Consider the following 17,667-nt stretch of genomic DNA (forward strand, 5'->3'; position numbering starts at 1 on the left):
GATGATAAACTGCGTCTTTTAAAAAATATTCAGTGAATGTGGTGAAGAGAAAAATAGATATAGCTAAAGAGAGAACTAGTAAAGCAGAAGATAAACCTAAGGAAATTACTCAAAATGTTGTCCAAGAGATAAAGAAATGGAAAATATGAAAGAAGTTAAGAGACATGGAACGTAGAATGAAAAGGTCCATTATATATCTTATAATAGAAATTCTAGAGAGAAAGATGTGCATTTTCCAGAATGGATGATCAATATGAACCTTCAGTTTTAAGAAGCACAAATTCCAAGTAGTAAAAACAAAATAAAGGGCTTCCCTGGTGGCGCAGTGGTTGAGAGTCCGCCTGCTGATGTAGGGGACATGGGTTCTTGCCCCGGTCTGGGAAGATCCCACGTGCCGCAGAGCAGCTAGGCCCGTGAGCCATGGCCACTGAGCCTGCGTGTCCAGAGCCTATGCTCCGCAGCGGGAGAGGCCACAACAGTGAGAGGCCCGTGTACCACAAAAATAAATAAATAAATAAATAAACACACATTAAAACCTATTGTAGAGAAAGTGCAGAGAGTAGAAGAAAGAGAGAAGATATTAAAAGCTACCAGAGAGGGTTCGTCCCTGGTGGTCCAGTGGTAGGACTTCATGCCCCCAATGCAGGGGGCCAGGGTTTGATCCCTGGTCGGGGAACTAGATCCCGAAAGCATGCTGCAACCAAGAGTTCGCAATCCGGAACTACGAGTCCACATGCCGCAGCTAAGGAGTCTGCATGTCACAACTAAGAAGTCCACATGCTGTAACTAAGAAGCCCACATGCTGCAACTATGATGCTGCAACTACAAAGATCCCGCATGCCACAACTAAGACCCAGCACAGCCTAAATAAATAAATAAATATTTTTTTAAAAAAAGCTACCAGACAGAAAAGACAAGCTACCTACAAAAGAAAATCAGATCAAAAGCAGACTTTTCCAAAGAAATGATGGAAGCAAGAAGGCAATGGATTACTTTCAAAGTCCTGAAAGAAAATAAATATTAATCTATAACTTTATATCCAGCTGAACTATCATTAAAGAACAAGAATAAAATAATGGCATTTTCAGACAAACAAAATCTATCAAGAACAAATCCTATCTACAGGAACTTCAGGTAAAAGGAAATATATTCCAAAAGGAATGCAAGAGGAAATGTTGAGCAAAGAAATTTGTATATATGCAATCAAACTGACAATAATGGATATATATATATTTTTTAACATCTTTTTTGGAGTATAATTGCTTTACAATGTAGTGTTAGTTTCTGCTGTACAACAAAGTGAATCAGCTATACATATACATATATCCCCATATATCCTCCCTCTTGCATCTCCCTCCCACCCTCCCTATCCCACCCCTCCAGGTGGTAAAAAAGCACCAAGCTGATCTCCCTGTGCTGTGTGGCTGCTTCCCACTAGCTATCTATTTTACATTTGGTAGTGTATGTATGTCCATGTCACTCTCTCACTTCATCCCTGCTTATCCTTCCCCCTCCCCATGTCCTCAAGTCCATTCTCTACATCTGCATCTTTATTCCTGTCCTGCCCCTAGGTTCTTCAGAACCTTTTTTTTTTTTTTTAGATTCCATATATATATATATATGTGTTAGCATATGGTATTTGTTTTTCTCTTTCTGACTTACTTCACTCTGTATGACAGTCTCTAGGTCTACCCACTTCACTACAAATAACTCAATTTTGTTTCTTTTTTGGATATATAATTACTAATTTCTGGTAACAAAACAAGGTGAAATAAAATATTGGTAACAATATTAAGATGGAAGGAGAGTGATTAAATATAAGCATTTTAAGTTTTTTTAATATTGAGAAGTTAGAAATATTAATAAACTTTAGACACTGTTAAGTAAGCATGTTAAAATTTTAAAGATAACCATTAAAATAAAAAGTGAATAATTTCCTATTTAGTAAAGAGATAAAAATAATTTTTAAAACTGTTTAGTCAATCTAAAAGGAGAATTAATTTGTAGGTGTTGATGTGGAGAGGACTTAGACTGAAAGCAGGGAAACTGGCTGGGATTCTATTGCTCAAAATAAGCAATAAAAATACCTAGGTATAAAAATAATGACTATACAGAACTATAAGGAAAAAATCTACAAATCTTTAGTAATGGAAATAAGAGACACTTCGAATGCATGGAGAGATTATCATAGAAAAACGTAATATTGTAAAATGTCAGCTGTTTACTAAAATTCATCTACAAAGGTACAACTCTAATACAAGGCCAGCCAAGGATGATTATGATTGTTTCCCTTAGGCAGGCTTTCTCCCTCCTTTCCTTTCCTTGTACCAGTTTCCCTTCTCACTTCTCACTCATGATTCCACCATAGAACAGCAGGCATTCAGCAGGTATGCAACAAATAAGTATTCTTTTAAAATAAAGGAATGAAGAAATGAATGATTTAACTGTTCTGCAAGCAATTTCTGATTCATATTCTCAAAAAATTTCCATCAAGCATGGTACACAATACATATCAAGATAATACCCAGGCTTCCCTGGCGGCGCAGTGGTTAAGATCCTGCCTGTCAATGCAGGGGACACAGGTTCGAGCCCTAGTCTGGGAAGATCCCACATGCCCTCGAGCAACTAAGCCCATGCACCACAGCTACTGAGCCTGCACTCTAGAGCCCATGAGCCACTATTACTGAGCCCACATGCCACAACTACTGAAGCCCGCGTGCCCTAGAGCCCGTGCTCCGCAACAAGATAAGCCACCGCAACGAGAAGCCCGCACACCACAAGGAAAAAAAGCCCCCACCCCCCGCAACTAGAGAAAGCCCGCGCACAGCAACAAAGACCCAACGCAGCCATAAATAAATAAATAAATTTATTTTAAAAGAAAAGATAATACCCAACTTTGAATCTCTGCATAGGTATGCACAGCAACCTCTTGAGCAGGACATTTTGTGGGTTGATTACAATTGGAAAATTACTGAAGACGTCTTCCTGAGAGACTCAGATAGATGACAATATTGACTTCTTAGTATTAATCTGACGAAAAATAACCCACACTAATTATAAGAACAGAAAATCATTAAATACTTTCTAAATGCTTCTTTTTTTTTTTTTTTTTTTTTTTGCGATATGTGGGTCTCTCACTGTTGTAGCCTGTCTCGTTGCGGAGTACAGGCTCCGGACGCGCAGGCTCAGTGGCCATGGCTCACGGGCCTAGCCGCTCCGCGGCATGTGGGATCTTCCCGGACCGGGGCACGAACCCATGTCCTCTGCATCGGCAGGCAGACTCTCAACCACCGCGCCACCAGGGAAGCCCCTAAATGCTTCTTAAAGTCAACAAAGCTCTGATTTCATACAGTAATCTCTATAGTTTCCTATTTATTGTGTAGCTCAGGAGGTGTCTTCAAGTAAATCTTTAGGTGTATAAATATAGTGAACTACTCATGAAAGGATCAGAAATTCACACTCTGATTAATTTCCTGAAGATGATCAAAAAGATCCCAAATGCATAATAGTCCCTGAGAGCTGGTTGTCTTGAAACACAAAAATATTAACATATTACTAAGAATTGTATCCCCCTATACTCTTTATCCCTACTCTCATTACGAATGAATAACTGGAGCTTGAAAGCTAGTATTACTCATATCTTTACCAGCTTTACACACTGTTCCCCAATTTACTGCTTATTCATCTATGTATCCTAACTAGCAGAAATTCAAGATCTCTCTCGGGGTTCCAACTTCAAATTGTCCAAGATTCCCAGGGACTCACTAAGCCCGTATTGGTCAGTACTTCTAAAACAGCATAACTGGAAGTCTCTTCAGTCTAGGCATCATTGTTTCTGTGACCTTTTTAGGTAAGGTGCTATCACTGAACGCTAATCCTGTGGAGCGGCAAGGACTCTAGCTCAAGGATCAGGAGATACCCTTGCTGGGCCAGATCCCTATACAACCGAAAGCTCACACTTGGCTTTCAAGGGTATAGCTCTTTTCATTTTCACTCACATATTCAGCCACTGTCCTCAAACAGTGACAACACATCTTGGTGTCTAGGTCCAGGGGTTCTTCAGCCTCACCTACATGTTTTGCTGGAACCCTGCTTTGAGCCTGCATCACCTCATAAGGAATTCCCCCTTGGAGTCTTCTCACGCCAGCAGATGCCACGCTCTTAAAAACAGATTTCTCTAATTTCAACTCTCAGAACGAAGAGCATGGGGTCTGGCATTCCTTCCTTACCACAAGCCTCTAGGGCTCTTTTTGCAAACTGATAAGCCACAGGAATTTTTAAAAGATTGTTACATCCTCCCTCTAGGGCGAGAGGAGTCTAGTGCCTTCACGTTAGCTTAACTAAGACGGGGTACACAAATGATTCTTCCCATGATGAAATTCTTCTCCAAACTGATTTGTGTCTTCATTTCTATACCTAGTAGTTACAGTACCCAGATACATGAGCTTAAAAAGCTAATCTGGTAATCCCAAACTACTATATATAAAAGAGAGATCAACAGGGCCTACTGTATAGCACAGGGAACTCTACTTAATACTCTGTAATAACCTATCTGGGAAAAAAACCTGAAAAAGAATAGATATATGTTTGTGTATAACTAAATCACTTTGCTGTACGCCTGAAACACAACGTTGTAAATCCACTATACTTCAATATAAGATAAAAAAAAAATACACAATGAAACAACAACAACAAAAAGTTAATCTGTGCCCTCAGCTTTCAGGTAAGGTACAGAGGGTTGGAGCAAGCCACACCTCCTACTGTGACAACTCTGAAAACTTCCTTCACGTAGCCTCCTTGCCTCCAGGCCACAGCCTCTTTCAACTTGAACTCCTCAGCCCTCTAGGTAGGAATTTTTTATTAAAGTTATAGTTTTTAGGTTCAAATGGCCCTTTTTTTTTTTTTTTTTTGCGGTACGCGGGCCTCTCACTGAGCAGGCTCAGCGGCCATGGCTCACGGGCCCAGCCGCTCCGCGGCATGTGGGATCTTCCCGGACCAGGGCATGAACCTGCGTCCCCTACATCGGCAGGCGGACTCTCAACCACTGCGCCACCAGGCAAGCCCTCAAATGGCCCTTTTTAAACACACACCAACCATCCCTCAAGGGCTCAGGGAAGAGGCAGCAATCTGTTTCAACACTAGAGGAGAAGCTGTGTTGAACCGTGTGAGCAGAGCTCCACCATCTTCATACGTTTATAAGGGTATTTCAAGGGTAGTTTTGATTATACTGCAGTACCTACCCTCTGGGTGAATTGGGGCTCTACTGGGCTTGGACCACTTAAATGGAATATGCTGCCCTTCTAAGAACAGCAGTCATACATAGAACCTATCCCTCTCAGAGAGCCCCATGGTACCCACATAAAACTAGCAAGATGGAGTGGCAGGTTCTTGCTCTTCTAATCTAAGTCCAATGGAAATTTTAAATATGTTTTCATTGGTTGAGGCTATGAAAATCCAAAATGCCTACTGAGCTGTATCTCTACTGGCAAGCAGAGATCTTTTCCTTTCTGACTCTTTATCTTGCAAGGTACACACCACCTTCCTTAATGGGGCAAACCAGTTCCAGGTGAGTTTTCTTGTGCTGACAACACTTGAGCCTGAGGTTTGAATTAGTGAAACACTCTGGGGTCAATAGAGAATGCACGTGAGGGAGCATTCAAATAGGAGATAACCACAGATGCTGACTTTAAAAAAAGGACCAGGTCCTGGCCACACCCTCCACCTCACCCCACCTTACCTCCCGGACCTCCACCTCTTACAGGCCCCACCCCATACAGGTCCCATCCTTGGCAAAAAAAAAAAAAATAATATCAGGTCCTTTCTCAGCTTAATTAAATCAGACAGTTTAAAATGGGTCCAGGTGCTCGTATTTTTAAAAGCTCCCCCAAGTGATTATGATGTGAATACTGAAGTCAGAGAACCACTGCTATCCATTATCCCAATAAATCCTCCCAGCCACAGTGAAATCACTCTGCTAAAGTAAAATGCATAGCAAATAGTGGCAGATTGAGAGTTAATCCAGTTCCTCACCTCTAGTCTGTTCCCTGACTACACAGTGAGTAGTTACCTCTAATCTCAATGATCAACTTCACTGATGATAACCAGGGTGAGACAGCAGAGCGCTGGGAATCCTCTGCTCTCCATCCTATCATGGCGTGTTGGAGGAATGGGAAGAGTGCAGGGGGGCAGAGGCCATATTCTAGAAAGAAAAACATTCCAGAATTCACAGAATTTCTATTTCTGAAAGCAGTGTTACTCTTCTGCTAGTTTTCTAGACCCCAAAACTAAAGGATTTTGAGTCCTACTTTTCAAACAATATCTATGTACAGCCGTTCCTGTTCATTCTTCCAAAACTCTCTCCTCTCCCTTTCGTTTCTCGCTGCTGCCACCCAAACCAAAATTATCGTAATTAACTCATAATGAGGCTCACCAGACTCTTCTCTCTTCCACCAATCTTACTCACTCTTTCCAAAGAAACCTCTCTAAAGCATGTTTCCACCATTTCACTGACATTTTCCAAAATTTTCATTGGTTCCATTACCTAAAAGGCCCAAATCCCTTACCCCTCCACAAATGAGGTAAAACTCACCTTTCCAAATGTATCCACCATGCACTTTTTCAGCAAACTTTGCATCCTGTGAAGGCAAGAGCCTTGCAATCAGACAGTCCTGCGTCCAGATCCCCCTTCTGCCCCTCAGGCACAGGGTAAGCGTGGGGAGGTTATTTAACCTGACTGCAGCTCTTCCTTTGCCATAGGTGAATAACAATACTGACGTCATAAGGTTGCTGAGAGGATTAATTACTGAATGGGTAAAATGATACAGAGTGGATGCGTGGACGTGGTAGATATTATTACTATTTTGCGTCAACTATATATCCCTTACTTGAGCTGTCCCTTCAGGGCTGGTTATTAGACTGTTATTTCTCAGCTCCAAACCCACCCTTCTGGCTGGGGTGCATGGCTGAGGCTGCAAAGTACATTTCTGCTTCGCCAGCTGCTCCTTGGTAAGCTCTTTCAGAAGGAGGAGCTAGAGGGAGACTGCTCCTGTCTGTTGCATGGTCCCTGTGGGTGTTATTCCAGCCAAAGTTCTTCCCGTAGCAGCAGCTATTTCCAGTTTGCAGGTTTTCCCACACTCTGGAACCAGCCTTGTTGTGACTCTAAGAGACACCAGCCCCATCTGGACAGGACCCCCGCTTCAGCTCCAGGACGTCTTCTCCAAGTTTCTAATAATCCCACCTTTTCCCTTCGTTCCTCTGCCCCTATGGGTGGTAGCTGCTTCCTGCACTTCCTGTCTCTGTAACACCTCAGAATTTCCCTTATGTTCTCCAGAACCCACTTAGGAACTCTCTATATTAAACTGCCTGTTAATACAACCGGTGTGGTGTGTGTTTCCTGACTGGTGTGGCTGATATCCTTCCCATTACCCCTCTTCCAAGTTGAATATACACCTCACTTCCAGAAGCCTCCATGGCCAGCCCATCCTATGAACTCTTACAGATCCTGAGACTCACCATAGATGAAGAGCTGGGGTGACCCTGGAGATAAATTTCTGATATGACTTTCTTGTCTTGCAATCGAAGAAGCTCAGGTTCAAAAGTTAGAGGCAGGACCTCTACCTGGCTCTCTCGCGTGCCTTCCACAACAAGCCGCCCCCTGGACTGTTCACTTTGCACTCAAGTCACAGGAGGCCCTGCAGCACCTCCTTCATTACCGCCTTAGTACGTCATTTAACTGAGACTGTTTAACTTAGCTTTAGGCGTCCTTATAAAAGAACCCTCCTGTGTGAGTCACTGGGCACCAAATGGTACTTGGCTCTGTATTACAGACACCGTGTACGTGTGGACACCTAGGGAGAACTCCAAATAAAGTCTGGTGAATGAATCACGTAATTAATCCAGAAATTTGAGCATACAGAAAGGATGTCCATATCTCTCATATGTTCTAGATTACAGCTAGCAATGACCAACATCTGAACCCAATAACATCTGAGAAGCATAGTTTTATGGCCTTCACAGATGCTGAAAGGTCTTCTGATTTGTCTGCTCATTAGATGTGGCAAAACAGAAGCTTTAATAGAATTTTATAAGAATGCATATCCTACTCATTAGAAAGTTCATGTAAATTCACAGCACAGTTTTATCAAGTGATGTTTCCTCCCTGATGGAATTAAATACTAAAAGTCATAAATAAAGTCTTAAATGGGACAAATATTTTAAAGAGGTAGTCTAGTTTTCAAATTTCCTTCCATAAATTTGGCTGTAATAAAATAACCTCAAATTATCAAAAGGGGAAAGTCAATGTAGCATGAGGAGTGAGTGACCCAGTGAGATTTTTTTCTGGCAATTTCTGGTACAGTGCGTGGCCATGACAGCCTGCCATGGGGACACTGTCAAGGACTCAGGGAGTGTGACCTGATTGTTGCCATGGTCCGCACCTACTACGCATGCTTCCCCTGCAGAGCCTCAACTTCTCTTCCCACAAAGGTAGGCTCTGCCTTGGGATCAGTCTGTAGAAACCAGTCATGTCAACATGTTGGAGTGATGAAAAAGAGGAGGGGCTGAAGGATGGCAAGGAGGCAGGCATCTCGCGTCAAAAAAGGTAACTGAGGATCAATTTGTGAAAACTTAACTTTGGCCTGTGCTTCCTAACCTATTTATATTGATTTAGGAAATTTCATTGGAAATGAATTTGGGGCTCATATTGACCAGATAATAAATTTCTTTCTCTGCTTGTTTTTGCTTTTGAATATTTGCCAACCTTAGAATTTAGAGATAAAATGTCCAGTGGACCAGAAAAGCATTTGGAGACAAGATTCAGTGCAAACATGTATTAAACACACTATGTGCTGGATGCTGGGGGGAGCACCGAATAGCCTACAGCAGTCGTTCCCAAATGATGCTGTACATTAGAATCACCTGGGCAGGGAATTCCCTGGTGGTCCAGTGGCTAAGACTCCAGGCCCCCAATGCAGGGGGCCCGAGTTCGATCCCTGGTCAGGGAACTAGATCCCACATGCCTCAACTAAAGATCCTGCACGCCACAACAAAGATCCCACAAGCCGCAACTAAGACCCAACACAGCCAAATAAATAAATAAATAGTAAAAAAAAAAAAAAAGAATCACCTGAGCAACTTAACAAATAAATCAACACATCCCAAGGCCTGGGTTACACACCACATCAGCTCAATCAGAATGTCTGGGTGGACATCAGTAACTTTTAAAGATTCCCCAAGGTGATTTCCATGTGCAGTGAAGATTGGGAACAACCGGTCTAAGGGAAAGAGACCGAACTTTGGAATAAACCAGACCCACATTCATGTTCTGGTTCTTCCCCTCGCCAGCTGTGTGACCTTAAGAAGAAATGTAACCTCTTTGAGCTTCAGTTTTCCTCCTTGGCAAAGGGAGATTCCCACACCACTTTGATGAGCTGTGGTAAATATCAAATGAGGTGATAAGAACAAAGAGCACATGTTACTCAGTAAAGGATTGTTAGGAAAGTACTTGTAGCAGAAATAAAAATAACCAGTCATAATTCAAGACAGAGTCAACTAAGTGCTAAAAGTAATGCATGAAGGGAGACAAGAGGAGCAACCGCCAGTCTGTCCAGAGGCTTCACAGAAAAGATGGCCATTGATCTGAGTTTTGACTTATGGGACCATTTGGGTTGGCAGAATGAAGGTAAATACCTTCTTAAACAAAGGAATAGCAAGTGGAGGCATGAGATAAAGAGCAGCAGGTTCAGGTAGCATCAAGGAGACACACGGCAGGAGCGAGGGGCACAGAGAGTATGGTAGGAAGCATGCCAGGGATACCCTGCCAGGGAGTCAGAGCCTTTCTCTGCACACAAGGAGGAATCAGTGCTCGCTCTGAGGTGAAAATGGTCTGATTAAACCTGTGTTGAGAAGAGAGAACTTCGGAGGCAAACAAACAAGGCAGAAGGTAATTGCGATTGATTGAGGGGGGAGGCTTAGGCCCAGAATTGCAGAACGGACACAAAACCGTATGGCCACCTGGCAGTATGAGCTACTGATTAACTGTGGGAATTCATCCACCAGGGTTTCCATGTGCGTGGCTCATTGGTGGTGTCATTTATACGAGATGGGGGATTTTAAGGGGAAAGACACTGAGTTCAGTTTGAGATATGCCAAGTTGGATGTGAGATGTCCCACTGGCAGTGAGAAATGTAGGTCAGGAGCTCAGAAGAGATGAGGTGGAGTCATGGTGGGTGGGGAGAGTAGCCAGCACATGGGTGAAACTGTGCGAGAGAATGAGATGGCCCTGGGAGAGAAGCAAAGCAAAAAGGCCCTCCAGGACAAGATGAGAACATTGAGAGAGGCCTGCATTTACATAGTGGAAAGGGAAAACAGATCAGAGAGCTTCAAGAAGAATGTGGAGAAAAGAACGTCTTGAAGGCCCGAGGAGGAGAGTTCCCAGGGCTCTGTGGTCACATCGGAATTAGGAGTTGAGCCGTCATTGTTCCCCTTTGAAAGAGCAGATTCTGTTAGAACAGGGTTTGGAGGGTTGAAGAAGAAATGTGTGAAGGGAAACCAGGGACAGAGTGCTGAGTACAAACTCTAAAGAAGGGATGGGAAGATACTGAATGGCAGCTTCAGGGAGAAGCAAGATTGAAGAGGGATTGGTTTCTATAAAAATATTTGACCATTCATTTAGGTCAATGAAAAGGAGACCTGAACCAGAGACAGTAGAGAAAGAGAGGAAAATTGATGTGGTAATATTCCGGGGGAGAGTCAGAGGTCAGGTGAGAAGGAGAACTTAGACTGGGGAGAAGAAAACAGAGGTCAGGAGTTAATGAGGAATTAATAAAATATTATTAAATGGTATTGAGGGCCCACCTGGGATGAGAGAGAGAGAAAATGAAAGAGACAGAGGGAGAGACAGAGAGAGAGAGAGAGAGAGAGTGAATGATACGCCTGCATGATGAGAACCTGAGCCACAAGAGCAGGTGGTGTGATAAGCAGGATGGACAAGGTGAGTGCAGTGGAGATGGAGGGATGAGGGAAGCTGTGGGGCTGCCCATGCAGGTTTCCGTGGCCAAGCATGGGGTGGGATGCCGGCTGAATTGGGGAGGAAACCTGAAGGGAGCTGGGAGCCTATGAGATTAGTAAGGGTAAAGACAAAGGGTCTTGATGAATCCTAAGGGCAGGCTTACTGGGAGAAACTAAGGGGAAAAAAAATAAGAGCCTAAGAAATGTTCTTCATGGAAGGAAAATTAAGACATCCAGGTTTTGGAAATGAGCCAGTTATAAGAGGATGAGTTTGTGATTTGGCTTTGCGAGTGGAGTTCAAAAATCAAAACAAAGTGAGATTATGACTGGGAAAATATTTCCTAACCTATAAAATACGAATCACTTTTTATATATTGTTTTCATTATATTTGGAGTGGATAGGGCAAGGAACTGCAGAGCTGACCTGGTACATGAATTGTCCGTGTGGATACTCAGGTTGCCCAGGCTGACGTCAAGGAAAAGGAAGGAGAGGGGAACTTCCTATCTATATTTATTAGGGAACATGTAAAAGTGTCCAGATATCAATGAATGATAGGAAAGAGGATGGTACATCCTTGTCTGGACATGGGCCTAAAAGGAAGGATGGTTTGATTAACAAGGTGTTGCAGAAACATCTGGGAAATGGCACTGTGGGGTAAGAGGAATAGGACCCTTCTCACAGGGTTGATATTACAGATATTAACAGATCTTGACTTGATAGATCTAGCTCCACTGGATAGACCTTGAAGGCAATGCCGTCACCAAGAATGTTCAAGAAAGGCTCTTTTGGTGGCAAGAAACAAAAATCCACTCAAAACAGCACACACAAAAAGGGGCAGCTTATTGTAAGATTATAAAGATCTGACAGAATCCCTGAATGGGAAGCAAAGTGCAGTTGGGCTTTGAATGAACCGACATTTGTTTCTAGAGAGATATTGGAGACCAAGGTAACTACTCTGCGCTTTTCATTCAAGCTAACGGCCCCTCTGCTCCTCTCTGTGGCTCAGCTTCCTCTCCCTCTTTCTTAGTCTCTTCCTTCACTTGTTTAAACTTCACACCATCCAGCATGACAGCTGGCTCCAGCTCTTCATTCCACCTCATGCTTCCCACACCCCGTCTCTCCTTCTCTCTTCCCCAGTTCAGTGAAAGAAAGAAACTAAGCCCTCTTAGCAGGCATGTCAAGGGCCTCTTGCTAGCCTTGGACTGGTTGCCCAGAGGTCAGTGTCTCCCCACCTGGGCAGCTTCACAGGGTTCAAATCCACTCAGGAGACACTGGAGTGGAGGATGGAGATGTTGGGCATGTGCAGCTACAGGGGGAAGTCAAGCCTTCATTAACTCCAGGGATGGAGCGGGTAGGAGAAGACATGCTGGAGAGGGCTTCAGTGCAGAAGACCTAAGGGAAGGTTGGCAGAGGACAGAGAGGCCAAGGAGGAGAATAAAAGTATCCGGATGTTGGGGGCTACATCTTGGGTTGTTGTGGCTGAGCCAGGAGGTGGGAGTTGGGATATAGGCTGGAAGGACTAGGCAAACCGTGCGTGAGCACCGTGTGGGCTGCTAGCCCATGGGAGTCCCGGGCTCCATTCACAGTCTTGAGGAAACCAGCTGGCCCTACCGCATGGCATAGTCTGGGTGAAAGTTCTCGAGCTGAGCAGAAGCAAGGATGGCTGGGTTAGTTAGACATTTCAATTTTGCCTTCTTAAAGGGGAAAGGATGCCAGGTAGGGAAGACCAGGCAACAACACTCAAAATTCAAAGAGTCTGGAGAATCAATCCCAGGAAAAGCTGAACTAAGATAAGAAATCAGTTGTTCTCACAGCATGAAATGGCATATCAGCCACTGGTCCGATCCTCGCTTGTGCTTGGGAACGCCTCACACATATTCAGATGTTGAAGCTCGTTGAGCTACCTGCCTAGATGTCCTCGAGCCAAGTTTCTCTAAGCAGGGCCAGTCAGCTGCCCAGCACGCCTGCCGGCAATAGGCCAGCCTTTCCCAGGCATGGGGTTGCTATCGTACGGCTGCTGGTTTCACAGATACTTAGGGCTTCCAAGTATCAACATAGAGACAGAATGGCCTATGTGGGGGCAGAGCTGGGGAGGAAGGGAGGGGACGGCATGCTGGTGGTAAAAACACGGCATGTGGAAGGAATGAAGAGAGAAGCAGCAGAGAGAAACTGTCACAACAACAGTCTGGAAAACGCACAAGAGCAAACATGTTTCTCGAAACACTGTTCATTTTCCACTGAAAGGAACCAGAGCTCCTTTTAGGGGCAAAGAAATTACAAAATAAGCTTAGAATATCTTATCTTGTGCCAGAAAGCAAGGAAGTGATCACAGAATGATGGGGACATGTCAAAAATACACAGAGCCAGACTAAGTGGCTCCTTCTAGCCAAACGTGACACAATCTGAGCATCAAAATAAACAATAATCATAACAGATTAAAACCTGTTGAATAAAATAGGAATTACAAGTCCTTTCAGATACAAATTAATACACTAGTAAATTGAAAGTTGGGAATAGGATATTTACTTAGTGCCAAAGTCTTCCCCACAAAATACTTATTAATTATAAGGGGAGATGGGAAGAGTTGCCAGGCAGATACACCTGAATCAAATGATCAAAATCTTCATTGCCACTAATCATACGAATTGAAAACATATGTTATTCAGTAGGATGCAGTGAGAACACAGCATTAATTTTGGAGTAGTCCTGAGAAAGACATGTATCCTGAATCTAATCATGAGGACATATCAGCCCAAACTGAAGGACATTTTACAAAATAACTGACCTTCAATCTTCAAAAGTGTTAAGGATTTGAAACTCAAAAAAAAAAGACTAAGGATCTGTTTCAGAGTGAAGAAAACTGAAGGGACAGGATAACTAAATGCTATGTGTGATTCTGAAGCAGATCCTTTGGCTACAAAATCACTATTAGGACAATTGGAGGAACTTGGATGGGATCGTTGACGGGGAGGAGTGAAGTTGTTCTGTGTCAGCGTCAGTTTCCTGGTTTTGACAGTCACACTGTGGTTACACAGAGGAACGTCCTTGTTTATAGGAAATGCACACTGAAGTATTTGGGGGTGATGGGGCATCATGTCAGCAACTAAATCTCAAAAGGAGGTTTATGTGCTACACTTCCAACTTCTCCGTAACTTTTTGTTTGTTTCAAATGTCTAAAAAAATAAAGTACAAAAAAGTCAGTCTCTGTGTTGAAAAAAATTTAGTTTTGTTTTAGAGTATGTAATGGGTTGATAGGGGGCTCCCAACAAAGGATACCCACATCCCAGAACCTGTCCATGTGACCTTATTTAGAAAAAGGGTCTTTGCAGATGGATTTAGCTAAGGGTCTTGAGATGGGAGTGTCCTGAATTATCCTGGTGGGCCCTAAATCCAACGACAAGTGTCCTTACGAGAGACACACAGGGGAGACACACAGAGGGGAAGACACACAGAGGCACAGGTTGGAGTGATGCAGCTACACGCCAAGGAATGCCAGGAGCCACCAGAAACAGGAAAACACAAGAAAGGATTCTCCCCTGGAACCTCTGGAGAGAGCATGGCCCTGCCAACACCTTGATTTAGAACTTCTGGCCTACAGAATTGAGAGAGAATACATTTTTGTTGTTTTAAGCCACCCAGTTTGTGGTCATTTGTTACGGCAGCCCTAGGAAACTAATACAGAGTACTTTTCTTCTTTCATTTTGTTGGAGACAGAAAACTAGGTAAAGACTGAAAGCAAGATGTGCTTTGGATGTCTTCACCAATTTAGGCTGTATAAGCCAGTAGGGGGACACTCACCCTCTCAGTGGGGCACACTGCAGTCCTGAGAAAAACGACTTTTCTAGGACATGACCCCACCAAATACTGCATCCGACCTTCACCATTGCCACCTTGGGTGCAAAGCTCTAGGCTTGCTGGGATTCTTCCTAAGGCGGTGGTTCTCATCCAGGAGTGATTTTGGCCCCCAGGGGACATTTAACAATTTCTGGACACATTTTTGGTCGTCATAACTGTGAGATGAAGGTCGCTACTGGCGTCTAGTGGGTAGAGGCTGGGGATGCTGCTAAATGTTTTATAATGTACAGGACAATCCCTCACCACAAAGAATTACCTGGCCTAAAATTTCGGTAGCAATGAGGTTGAGAAGCCCTTCCTTTTTTGTTCTACAAGCAATACCCATACTTGTCGGTCAGGGTAGGAACAGGAGAAGGAAGGAGGAGGCATTCTACACACACTTCTGGACTGATTTTTTTCATTGTGGTAAGAACAGATAACATGAAATCTCCCCTCCTGACAAAGTTTTTGGCGTACAGTACAGTATGGTTAACTGCAAGCACAACGTCGTACAGCAGCTCTCTAGATTACACCTATCTTGCATGACTAAACTCTATACCCATGGAACAGCAACTCCCCATTGCACCTCCCCCATCCCCTGACAACCACCATTCTACTTTCTGCTTCCATGAGTTTGAGTACTTTAGATTCTTCATATAATAGAATCATGCTATGACCAGCTTATTGCACTTAGCATAAGGGCCTCAAGGTTCATTCACATTGTCACATGTGAATGAACAGGATCTCAGGACAGGATTTCTTTCTTGTTTATGGCTGAATATTATGCCATTGTATATCTATACCACATTTTCTTTATCCATTTATTCACTGATGGACAATTTAGGTTATTTCTACCTCTTGGTTATAATGCTACAATGAACATGAGAGTGCAGATATCTCTTCATAATCCTGCTTTCAATTCTTTGGGATAAATATTCAGAGGTGGGATTGCTGGATCATATGGTAGTACTATATATTTTTGACTTTTTGAGGAACTTCTGTACTGTTTTCTACAGCAGCTGTACCATTTTACATTTCCACCGAGAGTGTACAAGGGTTTCGATTTCTCTGTATCCTCTCCTACAATTGTTTTCTTTTGTTTGTTTGTTTTTGATAATGGCCTTCCTAACAGGTGTGAGATGATATCTTGTTGTGGGTTTTTATTTTGTTTTTTATTCCATTGGTTTTGAATTGCATTTACCTGATGCTGAACATCTTTCCATACACTTGTTGGCCATTTGTATGTCTTCTTTAAAGAAATGTCTATTCAAGTCCTTTGCCTATTTTTAAGTCAAGTTATTAATTTTTTTGCTATTAAGTTGTATGAATTCCTTATAATTTTGGATATTAACCCCATTATTGGTTATATAGTTTGCAAATATTTTCTCCCATTTCATAGGGTTGCCTTTTCACTTTGTTGATTGTTTCCTTTGCAGAGCAGAAACTTTTCAGTTTGTATAGTTGTACTTGTCTATTTTTGCTTTTGTTGCTTATGGTTTTGGTGTCATATCCAAGAAATCATTGCCAAGACCAACATCATGAAGTTTTACCCTGTGTTTTCTGCTAGGAGTTTTGCTGTTTGAAGTTTTACTTTTAAGTCTTTAATCCATCTTGAGTTGATTATTGTGTATGGTGTGAGATAAGTGTCCAATTTAATTCTTTTGCATTGGATAGCCAGTTTTCTCAACAACATTTGCTGAAGAGACTATCTTTTCCCCATTGTGTATTCTTGGCAAACTTGTAGATAATCAGCGGACTGTATATGGATGGGTTGATTTCTGGGCTTTTTATTCAGTTCATTTGGTCTATATGTCTTTCTTTATGCCAGTATGATACTATTCTAATTACTATAGCTTTGTGGTATATTTTGATATCAGGATGTGTGATGCCTCCAGCTTTGTTCTTCTTCCTCAAGAATGTCTTGGCTATTTGGGGTCCTTCATAGTTACATATGACTTTTAGGATTGTTTTTTCTCTTTCTGTAAAAATGCCATTGGGATTTTGATAGGGATGCACTGAATCTGCAGATCACTTTGGGTAGTATGCACACTTTAACAATATTAAATATTCCAATTCATAAATATGGGATGTCTTTCTATTTATTTGTGTCTCCTTTAAATTTTTTTGTAGTTTTCAGTCATGTCTTTAATCTCCCTGGTTAAGTTTATTCCTAAATATTTTATTATGGTAAATGGGATTGCTTTCTTAATTTCTTTTTTGGATAGTTCAGTTTAGCCTTCCAGACTCCTTATATGTTTTCCAGTTCCAGAAGTCTGTGGTTTATAGTAGGATATGCGCTATGGGTGAGATGTGGGGAGCAAGCAGAAGATCTGGGATTTCTCAGGAGTCCCAACCTCACACCTTTCTTTAGGCTGGTCTTGTACTTTACTACTCACACATGAAGAGAGTGACTACTCTACAGGTGACTACTGTAAATTGGTTCTGAACACACACAACAAAATGTCTCTATTCCAACTACCATTGTACAATAGATGCCAGTGCCCGAGCCATGAACCCTGGGATCTTAAGTTCTTATGTGGTACAGCTTGGGAAGAAAACACTTCTAGGATTCTAACCACCACCCCCTTTCCTGCCTCCTTTCTTCTGCTCAGCATTTATTGACCAGTACCAATGCAAACACTCTGATAAACACTGGGAATACAAAGATGAATAAGTTAATAATCTGACAGGAGGATAGAGAGAGACATTAAAATATGAAGTTCTGAGTGTAGTCATAATGGTGTCAATAGAGGGAAATTTTTTGAAAAAGCTTCCTATACAGGACAGGCAAATCAAATCAGGATTCAGGTGTTTCATAGGAGAGA

At 42.5% G+C, this 17,667-nt stretch overlaps 1 long non-coding RNA gene across 1 annotated transcript in view; it reads right to left on the reverse strand.

The window, feature by feature from the left end:
- The window catches only part of LOC132524171 (uncharacterized), a 39,294-nt gene extending 33,098 nt beyond the window's left edge, over nucleotides 1-6,196 (reverse strand). Inside the window, exon 1 of the long non-coding RNA XR_009541808.1 lies at nucleotides 6,068-6,196. This is a non-coding gene — a long non-coding RNA (uncharacterized LOC132524171). The remainder of the gene's footprint in view (nucleotides 1-6,067) is intronic.
- Nucleotides 6,197-17,667: the final 11,471 nt, after the last annotated feature.

This window comes from Lagenorhynchus albirostris, chromosome 8 (genome assembly GCF_949774975.1).
Source record: "Lagenorhynchus albirostris chromosome 8, mLagAlb1.1, whole genome shotgun sequence".
Taxonomy (NCBI): domain Eukaryota; kingdom Metazoa; phylum Chordata; class Mammalia; order Artiodactyla; family Delphinidae; genus Lagenorhynchus; species Lagenorhynchus albirostris.